Source organism: Herpailurus yagouaroundi, unplaced genomic scaffold (assembly GCF_014898765.1).
Source record: "Herpailurus yagouaroundi ecotype Mexico unplaced genomic scaffold, PumYag 100, whole genome shotgun sequence".
NCBI lineage: Eukaryota > Metazoa > Chordata > Mammalia > Carnivora > Felidae > Herpailurus > Herpailurus yagouaroundi.
The window spans coordinates 31,838,896-31,860,998 of record NW_024412391.1 but is presented as its reverse complement, the minus strand read 5'-3'; the positions used below and the strand labels follow the sequence as shown (position 1 = coordinate 31,860,998).

Sequence of the window (22,103 nt, the reverse complement as noted above, 5' to 3'; positions counted from 1 at the left end):
GCACCAACAGGGGAGGGGCAGAGAGAGAAACACAGAACTGGCTCCAGGCTCCCAGCTGTGAGCACAGAGCCTGACACGGGGGTTCGAACTCGCCAACCTTGAGATCATGACCTGAGCTGAAGTTGGACGCTTCACCCACCAAGTCACCCAGGTGCCCCAACAAGGTGTCTTTTTCTATTTGACATGGTTTGGGGGCTTAAAGTTTCTCTGGCCTTATTTGAGATTTTTTTGATTATTTTGTTTTTGTTTTCACGATTAAATTGACATTTAGTTTTGAGTTTTTATCTCAGCACAGAGATAAAGTGCAGTCTCCTCCCACTGCCCATCAGTGGAACTACCTATCTCTGAAATTATTTTAATACCTCTACCAAAGAAATCTTTGATAGGCTCCTGACTTGAAATACTTATGCCCACACCTGACCATTTCATTTGGGGGCTCTTATTTGGTGGTAAGATACTATTAAGGTTTTCCAGATTCTCAAAGTTCGGAGGGCTCCCTGTTTAACATTTAAAGATGAAATCCTTGGGGCGCCTGGGTGGCGCAGTCGGTTAAGCGTCCGACTTCAGCCCGGTCACGATCTCGCGGTCCGTGAGTTCGAGCCCCGCGTCAGGCTCTGGGCTGATGGCTCGGAGCCTGGAGCCTGTTTCCGATTCTGTGTCTCCCTCTCTCTCTGCCCCTCCCCCGTTCATGCTCTGTCTCTCTCTGTCCCAAAAATAAATAAAAAACGTTGAAAAAAAAAAAAAAAGATGAAATCCTTGGTGAATTTATCCCACAGATTAACTCATAAAAAGGAAAATTGGGAGTTTCTTCCAAAAACATTGTTGGACAGTTAGGTATCATTAGTTATTTAAAATTATGAAATTTTTCATTATAAATATTTGAAGCCATTCAGAGGTGTGTAAGTTAAATGGAAGTTCCTCCACCACACAGTCCATTCCCAAAATAATGACTGTTAAAAGTTTGTTGTGTGTTCTTTCTGACATATTCCTAGATGACACACATCTGTATTGTTTTGATTTTGAAAAATAAAGAGATCATTGTATGTAAGCTCAAAGATCTGCACCCCCCTCTCTCCCAATGATCTGTATATTTCTTCCATGTCAGTATATTTGTTGCTTCTTTCTTTTTAAAGACTACCAGTTGTATTCCATAATACAAATGTACCGCACTCTAACCATTCCTCTATTAATGAACATGTACTATGGCTTTAGTTTTTCAGTAATTTATAGTGAGCAACTTCATATACATATCCTTCCCCTCTGGCAAAGAACGAATTTCTTGAGGAATTGCAGGATCAAAGGTAACACAGGTTTAAAATTTTAATAGATACCAGATTTTTCCCTTTGAAAGACGTCAGCATACACTGCTATCAGTAATATATAAATGTCCTTTTCCCTTGTGCTTACCTACTGTGAGAAAATCATTAATCAAGGGCTAATATTTAAATGACTATTGGATTGAATTAAGTAAATGCTATAAAGCATAATTCTAGGTTCCAATTTCTTTTTGACGACAGTATGGAGCAGCAGTGAATTTGAAGTATCTGTAACAAAAAAAAATCCTCACTGTGGTTCATAATTGACAAGTATTCTCGCTAATTGTTATCAGTCAATGGGAGAGCTAATGGTTGAGTTTTATGTCTTTCTTGTAAGGTTGTCACTAAAAATCCCCTTAATAATCTATGTATTATTCTGTAACTTTATCTGAATTGTTTTCAAAGCCTGCAAAGTGTGATACAAATTTCGGCTGGAAATAATGATACTGAAATTATATTCATATTTTTTTTGTTAATCATTTACTTAGGTTCTCAAAAATATCTTTCCCTGTAAAATCATTAATTTCCTGAAAACTGCCTCTTTTAGGAGGTTTCACTATGGTTCTAATTAAAATATCAACCTGTGGGGCGCCTGGGTGGCGCAGTCGGTTGAGCGTCCGACTTCAGCCAGGTCACGATCTCGCAGTCCGTGAGTTCGAGCCCCGCGTCAGGCTCTGGGCTGATGGCTCGGAGCCTGGAGCCTGTTTCCGATTCTGTGTCTCCCTCTCTCTCTGCCCCTCCCCCGTTCATGCTCTGTCTCCCTCTGTCCCAAAAATGAATAAACGTTGAAAAAAAGATTAGAAAAAAAAAATTAAAAAAATAAATAAATAAAATAAAATATCAACCTGTGTACTTAATATCCTGGAGCAGAAGAGTTCTGCTAGAATGAATCTCTGAGTGGTGTGCAGGCAGGGATAGCACCTTACCTGAGATCTGAGGCTCCGTCCCTCACCAGGAAAGCCCCCGATCTTGCACAACACTGCTTTGCATACATTTGAACTGTAACTGGGATTTCATATTGTCCTCTAAAGTTTACAACAGACGGTAAATAGACTCAATTTCTCACACTTTGGGATGTATTACTGGTATTTTCTCTTTTGCTGTTTTTAGTTAGAGGCAGTAAGATAGTACATATAGTTTATTAATTGACAATACTTCTAGGAAATGTTTGAGACGGAGGTGATTTGTGACAGGGTTAACCTGTGCATCCATATTACAATCTGCCAGAGTTAACTTTTTTCCCTGCAAATGCATGCTCAGTAGATGACAATCATGGGAATGCTACTTTGGATTTAGAATGTGTTTCCTCTGGAGAGCTTGTTAACACATTTGCAGTATCTCTAGAAGGAATGGGGGTAGCAGGTGGTGTCAACTCCTCATTCTTATATTTGCTATTTCGATAGGTAGCATCAAGCCTTAGCTAGAAACCTAGGGAGCATCCTTGATTCCTATCTTGCCCTCAGGTCCTGAACCTGACCAGTTACTAGGTCTTATTTTTCTGTGCCTGAAATAATCTTTTGAATTTGTTCTTTCCCTTCATCTCTTTAGCCACTCTTCTGTTTCTAACCCTCACCATTGCTGCTGAGTTACTGTGTCCCCCATCCTCCAAACTGTGTTCTTGGGGACCAGAACTTTGACATGTTTGCTTTTGTCTACCCAAGCCTGTCTTGGAACCCTGTCAGTGTTTAATCATTGTTTAACAAGAAATGAATTCTAGCCTGGATGATTGCAAAATCTTCCTGTTGATCTCACATACTCTTGACTTTTGCCTCCTTAAATGCATATTCCAAAACACAAATGTATGAATGCGTCTTCACTTCAAATCTTCAGTGTGGCTCTAATGCTTATGTAATGAGATCTCACTTCTCTGCATAGCATTTAAGATTCTAATCTACTTTTCCAGCCTCATCTTCAGTCACCCTGCTTTCCTTCCCACATCTTCATTATCACACTTACCATAGCAGACTGTAGTTATTTATTGGTAGCTTTGTCTACCCTGGTAGACTGTGAACTTCTTGAGGGTAAGAGTTGTCTTATTTTACTTTTATGCCAGTGCTTATCAGAGTTGCATGAAGTGAACACTCCAGCAGTTTAATGGTTAAAATGTACCTGAAATTTGTTCAGAGTACTTCGAATGGCAGCTATTTTACGCAGAGGAATTGAAATCAAGTAAAAAACTGAGTATATGTTAGGTTTATGAAAGTTATGCACCCCAACTAGAAAATGCAGAATATATCATCATGAAGATGATATTTTGTCACAGGTAGTCATAATTAGCCTTTTGACATAACTGTGCAGTCATCTTCTTCTTTTTTTTTTTTTCTTTTCTTAATGTTCATCCATTTTTGAGAGAGAGAGCACAAGCAGGGAAAAGGCAGAGAGGGAGACACAGAATCCAAAGCAGGCCCCAGGCTCCAGGCTGTCAGCACAGAGCCCAACACAGGGCTCAAACCCACAAAATGTGAGATCATGACCTGAGCCACCCAGGTGCCCTTCCAGTCTTTTTTTAAGTAAAGTATTAGTGGTGTATGGATAATGATTGAATTAAAAAAATACTTTACATCTGTCCTTTATAACCTTGAACCCATAACTTAATGAACTGCTGCATAGACCTTGAAATTGGTGTCCCATCATCTGCATGGCAGTTATCTGGTTTTCCACAGTTTGTCATCTTATTTCTAGCATTAATGCTTAAATCCAGTCTCCTACATTTGACAAGACAGTGGAGAGAGAACTAGACCCTATCTTGGAAAAACTGTATTTAAATGTCAATTCCGGTATTTATCAGTTGTGTATGACTATTGCCTATGCTGCTACATTTATGGAAATATAATACCTACCTTGCAGAGTTGTGATTATTTCATTCAATTATGTATTTATGACATGCCAGCACATTTCCCTTTAGCAGCTTGGAATTGAGTAACTATTAGTTGTTTTCAATATAAAGGTATGCCTGAATGAACAATGAAACTGCCTGCTTTCTGATTCTGTATTTACTTAGGAAGCAGTCTGAATTGTGGTGTAACCGGGGAGAAGCTTAGGAATGTGTTGGTGATACCTGTTTAGGCTGCCCTTGCATTCCCGGGAGTTGTCAGGGTGTCTGCTTGTGCTCTGTACTAGTATTGCAACTATGCGCTCTGAAAGCCTTTTATATTATCTTCATACCCTTTCTCACCCCTACCCCGTGCTGCCCCCTCACCCCCAGCTCCCTAAACACACACCCACGTTCAGAGTCAGCAAGAAGCTCAGATAATCTTGCATTCTGGGATGGCCTTGCAAGGTACAAGCTGGAGAATGTCACGGAAGAAAAAGAATTATAGAAACCTCCTTCAGAACATCCTTTATTTTCCTATAAAAATATTTGGGAACTAGCTTAGCTTGCAGGATATTAAGAGGAAATTATAAAAGAAGATGTTATAATAATGATGCTGCTAACATTTGTTGAACAGTGTGCCAAGTACTGTTTCAAATGCTTTCACAAGTCTTAGGTCATTTCATCTTCACAACATCCCTGAAGTGGATACTTGTATTATCCCCTTTCCATTTACAACTAGTGCAAGAAACTGGTACAAGAGTGACTTGCACAAGGGCACACAGCAACAGAAACAGAACTTTTATTCTACTTACTGTTATAATGATGTCTCATAGCAACTACATTCCATTGGATAACGTCTGAAACAGACTTCCCTTAGACCTGATTATGTTCCAATGCTAACATTCCTATAGGAAGGCAATGTGCTATAGGAAAAAGAGAATGTGTGTACATATTGAAGTCAGGCCAATGTAAGATCAAATCCTGGTTACTTACCAGCCATAGACAAGGTAATCAGCCTCTGAACCTCAGTTTCTCATGTGTAAAATGGGAAAAATCCTATCTGTCTTGCTGGAATGTTGAAATGATGAGTGAGATGATGATACAGTAGCCTGGTCTTAAATAAATGGTGACTCATTTCAGACACAGGTATGGGCACATCGTTGGCACGTGTGCCACAGGTGATACAGGTGATGATTTTGAGTGCTACAACCTTATTGTGTTCTATTTCATGACCAGGTTTCTGTTGAGGGATTACTTGGACTATCAGACGTAGAATTTACATACACTTCTCATTATGTTGACACAGACCTTCCATTCGTGCAAAAGAACAGTGCTGTCCTCCACAACACATACCCATACACTTCCCATCTTGAACAATTGAAGATAATATCGATCAGATTCACGTAATAAAAATTATACTGTCTCCTACACATAAATCCATGAGTAAATAGATACAAAATAGTATACTGCCATCTCCAATGATTGAATCTTTAAATGTTACTGTTACCTGTTCTTGGAGAACTTTGCCATAGAGTTGGGGTTCAGTTTTGCTATGATTTATTTAATAAACTCCAAATGGATTGGTATTTCACTGAAGGCATCTTAACAAATTGCTGTCTCTTCCTGAAATGTATGTTCCCACTGACATCATTGACCCAAACGTGAGCAGGGCAGCTTTTTCCAAAAGTGGAGATGGATTTGACCACTCTTGTGCCTTTGTTTACAACTCAGCCACTACTCTTTGTGCCTGTGTCATTTATTTGTAAGTTAGTCAGCTGAGGCTGGGTGCCATCTTAGCTCTAGGAACCAAGTAAAGTTTCTAAAATTAAACAGGATTTAAACCTTTGCTTCCTTTGGGGAAGAGGTATCAACAGTTGAGAAGTGGTAGAATATTTCAACTGGTATAAGTCAATGTGGGATACTGTTGGGCTTTTCCCATGTTTTGGTACCTTTGAATTAATACATTGAGTAAAAATGTGTGGGAGGAAAGACTGGATTCGAAGTCTGAAATATTGGATTCTGATTGTGAATTTGCTGCTTTGTAGCACTATGAACATGCAGAAAATTATTGAACCTCTGAGTCTCCCATTTCATCATAAAAATGCTGCAGTTAAATTTAAAAAACAGACAAAAATGCTGCAGTTAAGTCCTACCTTTTTGGGAGGTTGAGTGAAGCAGTGAATATAGGGAGGAGAGAAGCAGTTGCTGAGGATGTATCATAAGAAGCTGTGGCGGGTCTTTGGAATTGGAAAAAAGTGGATTCAGAAGTAACTGCCAGTTACAACCTGTGCGACCTTGCACAGGTTGTTTAAGCTCATTATTATTATGACAACTGCTACTAGAAAAGTCTAGACATAACTTTTAAATAATTACAAACTAATCAACATTACAGTTTGAATTGAGACATACTCCTGATTTTATTATATGGAAGCCTTTAAGGATAAGGACTGTCACATACACCTTGGTGTCACTACATCTTCTACGGTGCCACACTGTGATGGCACTTGGTGTTGGTTGAGTGGTGACTGGGTCCCATGCAGCACAAATGAGGAAGAGCCCCTGGCTGTATCTATGGGAACATTTCAATGTAGTTGGTGGGGCTTTGCAATTATATTTTATCAGAGCTAATTGGAGAGGCCTTTCTGTTTCCATGTCACACTGTGGGAAGAAGTTGATGCATTTCAATCTGCAGTTTGTTTGTATTGACTGAGGAGCTGAAAGCTTTTAAATGTGTTTATTTTTAAAAGAAAGGAAATGCCTGTTCTGACTCCTGGTTTCCCTAACACTGTCCTCATGTCATGCTTTTTCTTAACTGAAAGACGAATCTTCCCCCAAGTAATTATAGAGACCCTGCCTTATAAAAAATGTTTTAGTGTTTTTATCCAAAAACTTAGAGAAATTTGTTTTTTAAGCGAAGGACCTCAGCATTGTAATTGTGGTTATTTATTTAACACAATCTTCTGTTATGTAACAAGCTGCTATTCACCAGTAATAGCCAATTAGAAAAGAGAATATCTTGTACTACTAAATGCAATTATCATTATAAAGCAATTAATAGCAAGAACTGTTGTTGAACAGTAACACAACATCAATCAAGCTCTCTTTGTTAAAGCACCATACATCTAATTTCCACAAATGGAGGAGGGCAGGGGTAGGAAAAGAAGATGAAAAAGAGTCTGGAAGCTTATTGGAATTTTTTAAAAACCAGTTTGTGAATGATTTTTGAAAGCTTTATAAGTATGCACCCACATGAAGGAAAGTAATGCTAATAACCTACTAAGACTGGGATTTTTTTCTAGCAGCAGTGATCAGAGATAGTATTGTTTCATGGAAAGCTCACTAGACAAGGAGGCAGAGACCTGACTTTTAATCCTACTTCTGCCTCTAACTCTCTAATTTTAGAGAAGTTATTTGTACTCATGGTTTGTAATGAGTAATTCATGAGATAATTCATTTATATTAGCATCCTTTCAACTGCATCTTTCAAATATCAATAAAAGAAAGAGAAGGTAGGTGTAGCTAGGGAACCCAGTTATACAGAAATATATCTGGATATTCCCTTAAGATCTCATTGCACACGTGAGTTACCCAGATATATTAACGTAGAAAATTTGTGGAGAACCACTGCAATCGATGACTTCTAGGGTCTCTACTCCAAGAGAGTATGGCTAGATCATTAGGACACATCCCATCTCATTCTCTCCCCTCTCCTTTCCATTTTTGTGAATCTAAAAGAGCTATTTTTTAAATGTTTTATTTATTTTTGAGAGAGAGAGTGTGACTAGGGGAGGGGCAGAGAGAAAGGGAGACAGGATCCAAAGTGGGCTCTGCACTGAGAGCTAAGAGCCTGATGCAGGGCTTGAACTCATGAACTGTGAGATCATGACCTGAGCCAAAGACAGACGTTCAACCGACTGAGCTACCCAGGTGCCTCTAAAAGAGCTATTAATAGTACTGAGACTTAATTCTGAAAATTTTATTAAGCATATGTGCAAGCTTCTTCTAAATGCTGTAGATATACAGTGATGAAAACAAGATAGCTCTTGTCATTGAGGCTCTTACAGCTTAATAGGGAAGATATAAGAAACACATCAATAACTATAGGGGCACCTGGGTTGCTCAGTCGGTTGAGCGTCCGACTTTGGCTCAGGTCATGATCTCACGGTTCATGGGTTCAAGCTCCACATCAGGCTTTGGGCTGGCAGCTCAGAGCCTGCTTCGGATTCCGTCTCCCTCTCGGTTTGCCCCTCCCTCCCCCCCCCCCAAAAATAAATAAACATTTTTAAAAGCACATAAATAATTATTTTACAAGGTAGAAAATGTTAAGGACCATCAGAGTGACCAAGATGGAGTTGAGTCAGAAAGAGATTAAGCCCAGCAGATGGTACTATGTCTTGAAGTTGAATAAGATTTGGACATAAAGAAGGAAGAGCATTTATCACATGCTTAGGCAAAGGGAGGGAGTACAATAGAAAAACTAAGGGCATGTATGGCAGATAACAAGTCAGTTCTTTTTGCCTGGAGAGAATAGTAGGTAAATAGGAGCAGTGAAAAGAAGTTTGAAAAGGCAAGTTCAAACTGGATCATTTACTCTCAGACATTAGATCCTGACTCTGCAGTCTTGAGGGAAGACAATGACAAGATCAAAGTTCAGTCAGGTTAACAATGTACTGAAGAGTGCAGGATGAGTCAGGAAGTGTGGGTATTTGCCAAAGAAAAAGATCATGAAGACTCACACTAGAATTTAATAATATGCCTCTGTTAATGAAGTCAGGTGATAGAAATTCCTGAAACTAGAAAAATATGCTGGGACACAGCAGGTGATATATGAAGATTCTACCATTGATAGGTTGAGTGTCCGTTTAGGCCCTGTGATGAGGAAGAGACTGCAGGCAGAGAAGGCCACATAGATGATAAAATAGGCATCAATTAAGTGTAAACGGGTCTAGATCTGTGCTCAATTCCAAATACAAGGAAAGATGGGGATTTTTAGCCAAGGAGCAGGTTGGGGGCAGGGAGGTGGAAAATTACTAAGAGGAAAGACCAGGTGGATTCTGGCTAAACAGACTTAACAAGATTCTTGCTAAAGGCAGGCCAGGGTGAAATATCAGATAATGAGATATGACCTAGAGGATAGTAGAGGATGAGGAACCTCATCAGATAGGGAGAATGGGGGATTCTCTCTAAACTGACTTAGGAGAATTCTTGTAAAACCTGGGCTAGCAAGGCCTAATGAAGAAAAGGATTCAGAGGAGCCTTCAGGAAGCCAAAGTCTGCTTAAGGAGAGAATCTTTATCAGTAGCAAGAACGCAATCACAAATAAACTGGAGTTTAAGGACAAGCCATTAAAAGACCTAAGTTAAAAGGAACATGGATTCTGGATGGAGGTCAGATCAGACAGCTTATGGAATCAGGGCAACCAGTTGAGGACTCAGTTGCTGGAAAAGGTATGCAAGTTGAGGCTTGGTTCCAAGAAATTAGTCACATGCCCGACAATGACTAGCATGCCAGACCCAGATGGAGATGAGGCCACTGTCTTGAGGTGGTCCCCTGCTGGAGCAGAGCCAAACTGCTAGTGGATTTAGAGACCCCTGCCGTGCTGATTGGCAGTGTTGGCAGAAGCCTAGCTCCAGGCACCTCATTACATTTGCCCATATGGCCACTGAACTCCTAACCCTGAGCTCATTAATCCTGAATAATCAACCAGTTGTAATAGAATTCTCAAGTATAAGGTAATAACACCCTTTCTTTCTCATGACCCCTGGATGACATGGAATGTGATGCCCCGGAGAAAGATTCCTGTTCTTGATCTTTTTCCTTGTGAAACATCTTAGAAATTATTGGCAGAACAGATCATGTTAGTAATGTCCCCCCTGTTAATGTGATATTTTTAGGTATCAGTATTTATAGTTGTTTCTATAAATAGCACAATTCTGTTTTCATTACTTGAAACTCCAAACACATCCAGCCATATAAATTTACACATTATTACAGCCTAAATGAATTAAACTTTTAAGTAATGGACTGAAAAAAATTCATTTTTTGTTGTCTTGCTTTTGAGAGATTTCATATAAAATTGTGTTCTCATTGTTTTTATTCATCTATGTGATTGAAGTGGGTGGGGCTAATGTAAATTTAGTATGCTGTTCATGGTTTTAGGGACAATATTTCAGGAGTCCAAAGAATTAATTATAAGACAGAAGAATGTTATAATACCTTTTTACACAAAGAATTTCATGATCAAATAATTTTCAGCTACTTATAGCTTCCTTCAAGACTTTAATGTTGCTAATTTTTGTGACCAAGAGATAAATATTATACTGTCATTTCCCAAATATTTGACCCCACTATCTTTTTCTCAAATAGCACACATTAACATTTCATGGGATACTAGTCTTCCATGGAATTTGATTTGGGAAATGCTAGTCAGGGTCATCTTCCTCTTAAGCAGATCGTATTTATTAAGAGCTTAGACTTCCCAAAGAGTTCATCTGTAAACCTCTTCAAAAAGAGATCAGTCACCCAGTGTATATAATAATAACCATTGTCATTCATTTTTATAGCTTTCCTATTTTACTTCAAGCACTTAATGGGGGGAGGGGGGGAATAAGCATAGAGTAGTAGGCACAGGATTAAAAAAAAACAAACAAAACAAAACACTATTTGTTCTCCCTCAGGGAGATGTAACATCCTCTAAGGAGCATCCCCTCGCCCCCCCTTATATCCAGAAAGCCAGAGTTCTTTTGAAAATGTCTATGGTAGTAATGAAATAAGTATTTATATAAGTAAAACTTAGCCCTTGAGCACAATGTGAGAACTCTTCAAATCAGTGTCTTTTGTTTTTTCATATTAGTATCCCTTTCTCAGTACATTTGAATTAACATTCGAATATTGAACAATGAAAAGGAATGTGTCCCTATAGTAACCAATTTCTGACCTACTGTTCCAGGGCACTCAAGCCTGTGCTTCTTATTAAGTCAGGTAACCATAGCTATTTAATACATTATTTAAGGTTGTAAAAATTTAATTTACATTCCTCTATCAACTTTCATTGACTTGAAGAATGTAGGTTGGTTGCGATTTTTTTTAATTGCCTATGTGTGGCATCATTGTCAGAAATGTCAGAGTTTCTGAATTACTGTTTATTAATGAAATGATGAATCCAGGCAGCTCTTTGATGTAAAATCCACAAGTGTGATGTAGAGGAATTTTTTAATGAAAGGTTTTCTAAAATAGCTTAGAAATGATTCATTGGACCATTGTTATTCACTTCTAGTTAGCAGTATTCAGAGCCAACTGGCAAATCTCCATTTCTTTAGGATTCTCACTTAAAATGTGATTTCAGAGTAAACTGATTTAGGCAAGCAGCATATAAGTGAAATTGTTCTCTTCGTCTTTCCACCTTTTTCTGAAGTTTCATGTTTGTTGTTACCTCTTGTGATTATACATTAATCAGATTCTGAATTCATCTTATGTATAGATAGATATCAAAAGTTAGTATAATATTATTAATATTAGCTGATCTTTGGACTCTGCTGTGAAAGTCACACATACTTGTGGAAACTCAAACACACTTTCATATACTTACTGGGCAACATTTTTTTTTTAAGTTACAGCTTTCATAAGTTACATTTTATAAATATTGTAACCCTCCTTGTAAATGTAAACTCCCTCCCTTTGTCTTTCTGGTTAAGTCCTATTCATATTTAAAATCTTAGCTTAAGTGTTGCCTTTTATGTAAAGCCATTCTTGAACCATAGATTGAATTAGCTATATACTTCTTAATCATATAGTTACTTAGGAGAATCCCTTTACCTGCTTCTGGATAAAGAAATTTTAATTCAAATAGTTCAACTGATATACTTAGTTTTCAAAGGCCGCCTGTAACAAATTACCACAAACTGGGTGGCTTAAAACAACAGAAATTTATTCTGCCACAGTGCTGAAGGCCAGAAAGCTGAAATCAAGATGTCAGCAGGGCCAGGCTCCCTCTGACGGCTCTAAGGGAGAATCTGGCGGCATCAGGGCATTCCTTCACTTGTGGCAGCATAATTCCAATTTCTGCTTCTGTCTTAATACAGCCTTCTTCCCATGCCTCTTTGTCTTCTCCTTTTCTGTCTCTTAGAAAGACTTCAGTCATTGCATTTAGAGCTTACCCTCATCCAGGATGATCTCATCTCAAGATATTTACCTTAATTGGATCTGTAGAAACCCTTATTCAAGATAAGGTCACAGTCTGAGGTTCCAGGTGAGTATCTCTAGAGTTACCATTCACTCCACTACATATATTGAAGATATTCCCTTATTTCCAGATAGCCTTCTTTCTGATCCAGCCAAGGAGTGTGTGTACAGGTAAGTGCTTGTTTTCAAGTTGGGGAGGAGAGGTCCTCTCTCTCTCTCCGCCTCTCTCTCTCTCTCTCTCTCTCTCTCTCTAGCACTCTATAGAACATAGTATCTACTACTGGACTTTATGGACATTGGGACTTATACATTGACTTCATTCTCATGAATATTAAACTCTTTCTAGAAGGTTACCACCGAGGAATCAGATAGAGCTTATTAAAAATTGGTAGTCTTTTTTATGCTGGGGCTTTTCCATCACTGTTACTTTTTACTTTCCTTACCTTTTATCATTTAGGTACTTCAGATTTTACATAGTACATGCTAAGTCCTTTTGTTGTTAACTGATAGCTATTGTCCTTTGTACATACAGCCCCTGAAATTTGGTCTCTTCCTGAGTTTGAGAGTATAGTGTAGTGCAAAGAACACTAAACTTACAGACAGAAGAATCCAGTTCATGTTTCAGATGGGTGACTTTAAATAAATTATACTGCCTGAACTTCTGTTTTCTTATAACTAACATTGAAATAATAATCTTTCTTATCTGGCAGTTTACTAGTGAGGTGTTTAAGAGATGATTTTTATAAAATGTAAAAGGTTATATGAATAAAGCATTGGTATATTAATATGCTTGAAGTGACCACCTTTGGATTTACTGATTAGTGCCTTTGTATCCTGAGTATGCCTTTAAACTCAGTCACTTACCAGTTAATCTAAATATTTATGGGGCGCCTGGGTGGCACAGTCGGTTAAGCGTCTGACTTCAGCCAGGTCACGATCTCACGGTTCGTGAGTTCGAGCCCCGCGTCGGGCTCTGGGCTGATGGCTCAGAGCCTGGAGCCTGTTTCCGATTCTGTGTCTCCCTCCCTCTCTGCCCCTCCCCCATTCATGCTCTGTCTCTCTCTGTCCCAAAAATAAATAAACGTTGAAAAAAAAATTTAAAAAAAATAAATAAATAAATAAATAAATAAATAAATAAATAAATATTTATAGAATACTTGAGCTGGGGTTGACATAGGGATAAATCATTTTGGAAAATGTTTTAAAAGGACACAACTGTGTCCTTCTGTGTTTCTGTCTTCTTTGAGCTTATAGTCTTAGCTGGAGAAGAGACACACATGTCAGTAATTATGCTAAGCTCCCATTAGTGGATAGAGGAATGAATAAACAAAACATTTTCTTGAAAGGGGTGGTCATAGTTGGCTTCATGGAAAAAGTGAGAGAGACCTGGGGCACCTGGGTGGCTCACTCTGTTAAGTGTCCAACTTCGGCTCAGGTCATGATCTCACGGTTTGTGGGCTCGAGCCCTGCATTGGGCCCTGTGCTGGCAGCTCAGAGCCTGGAGCCTGCTTCAGATTCTCTGTCTCCCTCTGTCTCTTCCCCTCCCCAACTAGCGCTCTGTCTCTGTCTCTAAAAAAATAAAAAAACAAGAGAAGTGAGAGAGACCAGAGGACTAGGAAAGACTCTGGCAGGCATGTAGATGGATAGTATACCTGAGCTTATGGGGGGAGGGGGAGGAAGAGCCAGGTGTCATCCAGGGAGACTTCAGAGACTGGTTAAAGCACTCCAGAGTAAAGAGAGAAGTAGTGAGAGAGAAAATGGGATTCAAGATTACGTGTCATAACCATCTTAGAAGAACCAAGAAACTGTCCAGTGCTCAGGCCCTTATTTATGAGAATGTGGATGTTTCAAGATTTGGATCTTTGTTCTCCTTCAGGCCAAATGGTCTGCAAAAGCAGTTAGTAGACTCTCCCTAATTAAAAATAAGAGAGCACACAGACAATTCACCTTACTGATCAAAAAGGGCCCTTTTGATCTTCTTAGGCTCTGTGTTTCATCGAGCATTTATTGAACACTAATTATGTGCTGAGTCCTGAAGGCACAGAAAGAACAAGGCACAGTCCCTGCCCTGAAGGAGACACTTGCTACTTAAGAGGAGAATAATGCAGAAGCACAGTGGAAGAATCACACTGAAGCACTCTGTCATGTGTGCTTCTAACCTATCAGGGAGGTTTGGGTAGGCTTCTCCAGGAGGTGATACGTAGGCCAAGGTCTTTGCCAGGTAAAGTAGACCTTCTTGATAGAGGAAGCTGCATGAGGAAAGGCTTGGAGGTGCCCTATACGTACATACAGCCTAAAATGATGTGGTGGAGGCAAAGCTGAAGAAGGGGCAGGGCTCTGTTAAAAAGGAGTTTGTGGACCTGGCAAAAGAACTTGGATTATCTCCTACGTGATGGGGAGTGTTTTAGGTCAGTGAGTAACATGAATCAGATTTGCTGGATAGGAACGACCTTGTGACAGTTCTTATGTGACGATGCATACGTAGAGGCAGGACAGGTAGTCCAGAGAGTATATCCTCACTCAAGACTCCTCATTGCCTGTCCCCACTAATTTAATCTGCTGTTTTTCAATCACAGATCCCTGAGGGTTTTCATTTTTCCTTGCTTGTAACTACTCCTCAGTTGTGAGATCAACATTAGGAGAATAATCAAAAGGGCACAGATGGAGGACTTGAGCCTATTCATTGAGTGCTCACTTGAAATCTGCACTTTTAGGGGTGCCTGGGTGGCTCAGTCGGTTAAGCATCCAAGTTCGGCTCAGATCACGATCTCGCAGTTCACAAGTTCAATTCCCACATTGGGCTCTGTGCTGACAACTCAGAGCCGGGAGCCAGCTCAGATTCTGTGTCTCCTCTCTCTCTCTCTGCCCCTCCCCTGCTCACACTCTATGTCTCTCTCTTAAAAAAAAAAAAAATTTTTTTAAGAAATCTGCAGTTTAAATTTTATTCTCTAGATGAAAGTAATTTTTTTGTTATTTTTTTCTTGATTATTTCTAAGAAATTTTTATTTCCAAGAAAAATTATCTTTTCCATAATTAAAAATGGCCATATACCCCTGCATTGCTATATATTTGTTTTGATTCATGGCAGGATACTCATAATTAAGCTCCAGATTTTAATTTTTTTTTTTTTTTTTTTTTTTTGAGAAGAGAGAGAGGGCACCAGTGAGCGAGGGGCAGAGAGAGAGAGGAGGAGAGTGAGAATCCCAGGAAAGGCAGAGAAAAGAGAGAGGGGGGGGGGGGGGGGGAAAGGAAGGGGAGAAGAGGGTTCACCGGAAGCAGGGCTTATATTTGGTTTTTTTGTTTGTTTTTTTTTACCCGAAGCGGGGCTCGTGCTCACCCAGATGCGAGACTCGAGACTCCAGTTTACCAGACGTAGGACCCAAGCTCATGAACCATGAGATGATGACCTGAGCCAAAGTCAGGTTCTTAATGACTGAGCCACCCAGGCACCCCTTAAGCTCCAGATTTTATTCCAGTCTTCTAAGAATTTTCAAACAAGACCCCACATCATTTGGGAGGGGTGGTGATTGTGTGTATTTAAAATTGTGTATGTGTATGTGCAATAAAAATGTTGATTTGTTGTAAACATTTTTAAATGTTGATATGTTAATTGCAGTGAAGTTTACTCTGATTAACCAGAAAGGTAAAATCCTGGTATGTTGCTGTATTTTTTTCTCTTACTGAAAACTGAGATACATATCTACTGCAGATCCTTCATTCTGGTTTAGCACAACTGATAAAAGTCCAAGGTCATCCTTATCCAATATTCAGAGGTACTTAATTTTCCACTAGGGTACTTCTTTTTAATGATAAACTGCATTTTTTGGTGATTAGCTCAGGTACCTCTGAAGTCTGATGAATGCCATCTGGTTCTAATGATGGATTGCAATTTTTCAGATTGTTTCTGGCTCCATTCATCTCCCCATTCTCTATTCTTTTTTCTATTTTGATAATTTATTTTTGTAACAGATTATTTCCTTGCCTATGAATGTTTTTACTGTTTCTTTTCTTTAAGTTTTCTTTAACATGAATAACAACTCAATTTATTTCTGAAAGTAAGCAAACATATCATCATGGTACTTTTATATTCTGTATTGGGATCAAGACAACCATAGAATTTTCCTCATTCAGAGAATCTTTCAGTTGGTCAGTCTACAGCTTATTTTATGTTTTCCTTCCTGATACCAAGTATATTTGCTTGAAATGGGTATTTTGGGTGAGAAAAGGCTGGTCTATTATGATGGTAGTTTCCACATCATTAGGAAAGAAGATTGGGATCAATTTAAAGTATTCTGCTGTTTTCTCCTCTTAGCTCCCTTGATGAACAACAACAGCATCCATGGGCTGCCACACCCTCCAAAAGGACTTTCCCCTCTTAACTACAGTGATTTCCAAGCTTTTGTCCCATAAGGGTCATATATTAAAGAGGGAACAGATGATATTTAAAGTGAATAATGAGATCTGGGGATTAAGATACAATTGGGGGTTGGTATAATTGGGATTAAGGTCTCAAGAGAAGACAGACAACGTGAACTGCAAGGAAAAGGAACACGGTATCAGCTAAACAAAAGAAGAAACCTTGTGAAATCAAATAAAGTATGTCCATTTGGAGATTAGAACAGAGTAGCCTGAAAAAGTTTGTGGATTAAAACTTAAATTCATGTAGGATAATGCTCTGGATTTTTAAGTGCGCCTCTTCCTATTTTGAGTTCATTTTCCCACTATGAATTAATTTGAAAGCCATATTACAGATGAAGTACTGAGAGTTGAGGCCACTTCTCTGAGTTACTGGAAGTGTAGGCATGTGTATGTGCACAGACAGTAGCACATGGTAGTAGTGGCTCGTGACAATCTAGGCACCGTAAGAGATAGACAAGAATTGTTACTGCTCTCGGGGATGATATTTTCTCAAGATCCTGAGTCCTGATTCTGAATATCAGTTGTGTATCAAATGTCTTATGCGGTGTCCATGTGAAGAATCTAATGATGCTGTTCCTATCTCAGCTATGTTACCACACTAAAGTTTTATCTGTAGTCACTGGGATACCTTGTAATCTTCAGAGTGATGGCTCCTTGTTCTAAAAGCCTCACTTTTCTTGAATAATCCACTTCCATTATCTCTGCATATTTTGAGAGAATTCATCATCTTTTTACCAGTCTAACCATAACTCCTGTGTTCTCTCCACCTATAATGTCTTTTTCCTGCCTTTCTACCTTACAACCCCCTACTCATTCCTTAAGACTTAGTTTAGATATCATCTTCACCTTTTCTATGAAATGTTCTTACTGTTTGTGAACACTCAAAAGGTAACCCAACACTTCCTCTTCTTAACATTTCATTTCTATTATCATTTTCTGATGTCACTTCCCATTTGGGGACTGTGACTGTGATAGACTTTGCTCGTGTGTGTGTGTGTGTGTGTGTGTGTGTGTGTGTGTGTGTGTGTTTTAAAGTTTTTATTCGAATTCCAGTTAATATAGTTTCAGGTGTACAATATAGCGATTCACCACTTCCATACATCACCTGGTGCTCATCACAAGTGCACTCCTCAGGGTACCTGGGGGGCTCACCTGGTTAAGCATCCAGCTTCAGCTCAGGTCATGATCTCATGGTTCGTTGAAGTTCGAGCACAGAGCTCACTTCAGATCCTCTGCCTCCCTCTCTCTCTGCCCCTCCCCTGCTCTCTTCCTCCATTTCTTTCTCTCTCTCTCTCAAAAATAAATAAAAACATTTTTAAAAATGCACTCCCTAATCCCTATCACCTTTCTCACCCATCCCCCTCACCCATTTCCCCTTTGGTGACCATCAGTTTGTTCTCTATAAAATTCTGTTGGTTTCCCTCTCTCTCCTTTTTTTTTCCTTTTGCTCATTTGTTTTGTTTCTTAAATTCTACATATGAGTGATATCATATGATGTTTGTCTTTCTCTGGCTTAGTTCACTTAGCATTATAGTCTCTATCCATGTCATTGTAAATGTCAAGATTCCATTATTTTTTTATGGCTGAATAATATTCCATTGTGTATATGTGTATACCACATGTTCTTTATCCACTCATCAATCAGTGGACACTTGGGCTGCTTCCGTAGTTTCGCTATTGTACATAATGCTGCAATAAACATAAGGGTGCATGTATCCCTTTGAATTAGTATTTTTATATTCTTTGGATAAATACCCAGTAATATGATTGCTAACTCATAGGATGGTTCTGTTTTTAACTTTTTTTTTAAGTTATTTTAGAGAGAAAGAGCGCGTGAGCTGGGGAGAAGAGAGCATGAGTTGGGGAGGAGGGGAACGAGAGAGAGAGAATATCTTAATTAGACTCCAGGAGCAGCATGGAGTCTGACATGGGGCTCGATCCCCTGACCCTGAGGTCATGACCTTAGCTGAAATGAAGAGCAGTATGCTTAACTGACTGAGCCACTCAGGCACCCCTATTTTTAACTTTTTGAGGAACCTCCATACTGTTTTCCAGAATGACTGCCCCAGTTTGCATTCCCACCAACAGTGAGTGCATGAAGATTTCTTTTTCTTCTTTCCAACACCTGTTGTTTCTCGTGTTATGGACTTCACTTTGCTCTTACATTTTATGTTCAGATGCTTAGTAAGAGATGTGAGTGTTACTCCTGACTTGACACTTGCCTTTTGGATGAGATTAGACATCTGTCTGCTGTAAGTCCAGGGCTGAAACTCAGGCACCTCCAGTTCCATCTTCTTTCTCCCCACCTCTTAGCTAGTGTAGGCTACTGTCCTAGAACAGCCACTAACTACACCAACTTCCCCTCACAGTCCTTCCCACATCATTAGCAAGTCATATTTTCTAGAGCATTGTTCAATGCTTGATCTCATTTTGTCACCTAAGCTACATTTAGGAGATGAGCAAACTACAAAGCAAAATGCAGAAGTCACACAACTAGTTTTTAACAATCAACACTGTTACTAGAACTCTTATATCTACTTACCCTTAGTGCATTATCATTATATCTCACCAAAAATCCTCTTGTGCTATCATTTTAAATATCTCTGCTTTGAATGAATAGTACTTTTAGTTACTTTTTGTGCATGATATAAGGAAGTGATCCGGCTCTCTTTTCTATGTGGATATCCAGTTGTTCTAGCACCATTTGTTGGAAAGACTTGTTGCCCCAACGGAGTTGTCTTGGTGTCCTTGTCAAAAATCTGTTCACCATAAATGTGAGAGTTTATGTATTCTCAATTCTATTCCATTGATCTATATTGGTCTTTTGCTAGTACCACCCTGTGTTAATTAGCATAGTTCTTTTCAGGAAGTTGTGAAATCTGTTAAGTGTGAGAACTTTAACCTTGTTCTTCTGTTTGAAATTTTTTTTTAATTTTTTTAATGTTTATTTATTTTTGAGAGACAGAGCGAGACAGAATGTGAATGGGCAAGGGGTAGAGAGAGAGGGAGACACAGAATCCAAAGCAGGTTCCAGGCTCTGAGCTGTCAACCCAGAGCCCAACACGGGGCTCTAACTCACTGAGAGATCATGACCTGAGCTGAAGTCAGACGCTTCACTGACTGAGCCACTCAGTCACCCCTGTTTCAAGATTTTTTTACTTACCTGCTGATTTTTCCATATCAGAGTACATCAAAAGAAAGATACATATCAGAAGTAACTATTTTAGCATATAAATAGTCTCTTGAAATCGCTTCATAATGGGCTATTTTTAGATACTATTCTTTGGTTACTACACTAGACCTAGGTACTAATCCAGGCTGGTGGTATCTGTAATCTTTTTCTGGTGTTTAGAGATTGGGTAGTTAAATAACCTTCTAGGTTCCTGATAGCCTTTCAAAATTTGGGCTCTGTAATCTCTTCCTTCCTTCTGTAGTTGGACACATAAGTATAGGAGGGAAAAGGAATTTCTGGGTGAGTCAGTATTAATGAAGCATACACGCGTACAGTTGGCAGGAAGTTTTAGAATAAAAAGCTGAAATGGTTGTGAGTGCTATGATAAATACCTAAGTTTTGTCAACCCTAAAAATTCTACAGATCCTCTTCCACTGACAGTCATCCACATTCCATATTAGAAATTAAGTACAATCGGGGCGCCTGGGTGGCGCAGTCGGTTAAGCGTCCGACTTCAGCCAAGTCACGATCTCGCGGTCCGTGAGTTCGAGCCCCGCGTCGGGCTCTGGGCTGATGGCTCAGAGCCTGGAGCCTGTTTCCGATTCTGTGTCTCCCTCTCTCTCTGCCCCTCGCCCGTTCATGCTCTGTCTCTCTCTGTCCCAAAAATAAATAAACGTTGAAAAAAAAAATTAAAAAAAAAAAAGAAATTAAGTACAATCTAATATTTTTAAATAGAACCCAAAAGGCAATTTTTGAAACACACTGTCAAAGAGTCTCTCTGTGCAAATATTTCCTACAACAATAAGTGAGGTATTAAACCTGATTTAAATGTATGGATATTTATATTTCTGACTATTTCACCCACATTTCTTGTAACAAGCATTCTTCCTTCTAGGTTCTCAGTTTATGCAACCTCTTGATGTTCGAAGTTGGTTTTTTTCTGTTGTTGTAATTTTAGAGCATAATATACTTCTTGTCATCATGATGGACCCATTGACATTCTGGGTCCCAGTGACTTCACCTTCTTTCGAATTAAAACAGAAAAACTCTAGAAGTGAATTGTATATACAAAGAAAGAGTAGAAAAAAAAAAAAATAGAAGCATATTCCCTAACCAGATGTTTGGGGGTTTTTTGGTTGTTGTTGTTAATATTGTATATGTTTTTCTTCATTACCTCTTTCTGGTAAGATACCCAACAATCTCTTTGTTTATAATGTCACTTAGTTGCCCAATTTTATTAAAATACCTAGATTAGGGGTGCCTGGCTCGCTGTCGGTAGAGCATGCAACTCGATCTCAGGGTCATGAGTTAGAGCCCCACATTGTGGGCAGAGATTACTTAAACAAATAAAATCTGTAAAAAAAAATAAGGTATCTAGATTACAATTTATGGTCATGTGATTAGTTGATATGTTTTCTGAAACATTAATAAACATTTTTATCTCTAACCTTGATATATATGTTAAACATAATTTTTATAATTTAATAAGGTCTCCCAAATTATATGCAATTATTTATGTGATTAGAAAAAATTTCAAAAGGCAATTGTGAACAATTTTCACAAATGAAATAAAATGTGCTCTATCCATTGTTATCTAGAAAAAGTAGCATAAATCCTCTTATTTTATTTCTACTTTACCTAGTTACTGGCACAGAAGAGCTCAAATTATATATCTTTTGAATAAATGCTTCTATTTATAATGTCGAAAACAATTTTTTCCTACACTCTTCTTTTTTAGCCTTCCCTTTAAAAAAAATTATTTCTTTTTCTGGTTTTCCAAAGAGTTAGTGACCACTCTTCTCCCAGTCATTTGGCTCATTCTTCAAGTCCTCATTTCTTCTTTTCAGTTACCCCTTCACCCCTACCCCAAGGCACTGACAGCAGCTGGTCTGTACATTGTTTTGGGATCTGTAGGCTCTGAGGGCCTGTGCAGCAGCATAAAGGTAAGAGAGAATGCTAGCTAAAGCGCCAACCACATTCTCTCTTATTAGAGTTTTCATACCAGGTGAGAGCAGAAGAAGAAAGAGCAGACAGAGGGAAAGAAGTGAGGAAGATTCTGAGTTTGCTGTTCTACTCTCACAGACTTCAGGAATCAGACAAAATTGTTTTTCTCCTAGAGACACTTGGGCATATATGTATAATGTAATTTTTTACCAGAAGAGAGTTTGGGTTTTTTTTTTTTCTTTTGTTTCCCTCCCCC

The 22,103-nt window shown here is 38.8% G+C and overlaps 1 protein-coding gene across 3 annotated transcripts in view; it reads left to right on the top strand.

The window, feature by feature from the left end:
- Window positions 1-22,103, top strand: part of ZNF277 (zinc finger protein 277) — a 114,947-nt gene that overhangs the window by 1,093 nt on the left and 91,751 nt on the right. The window lies entirely within an intron of this gene.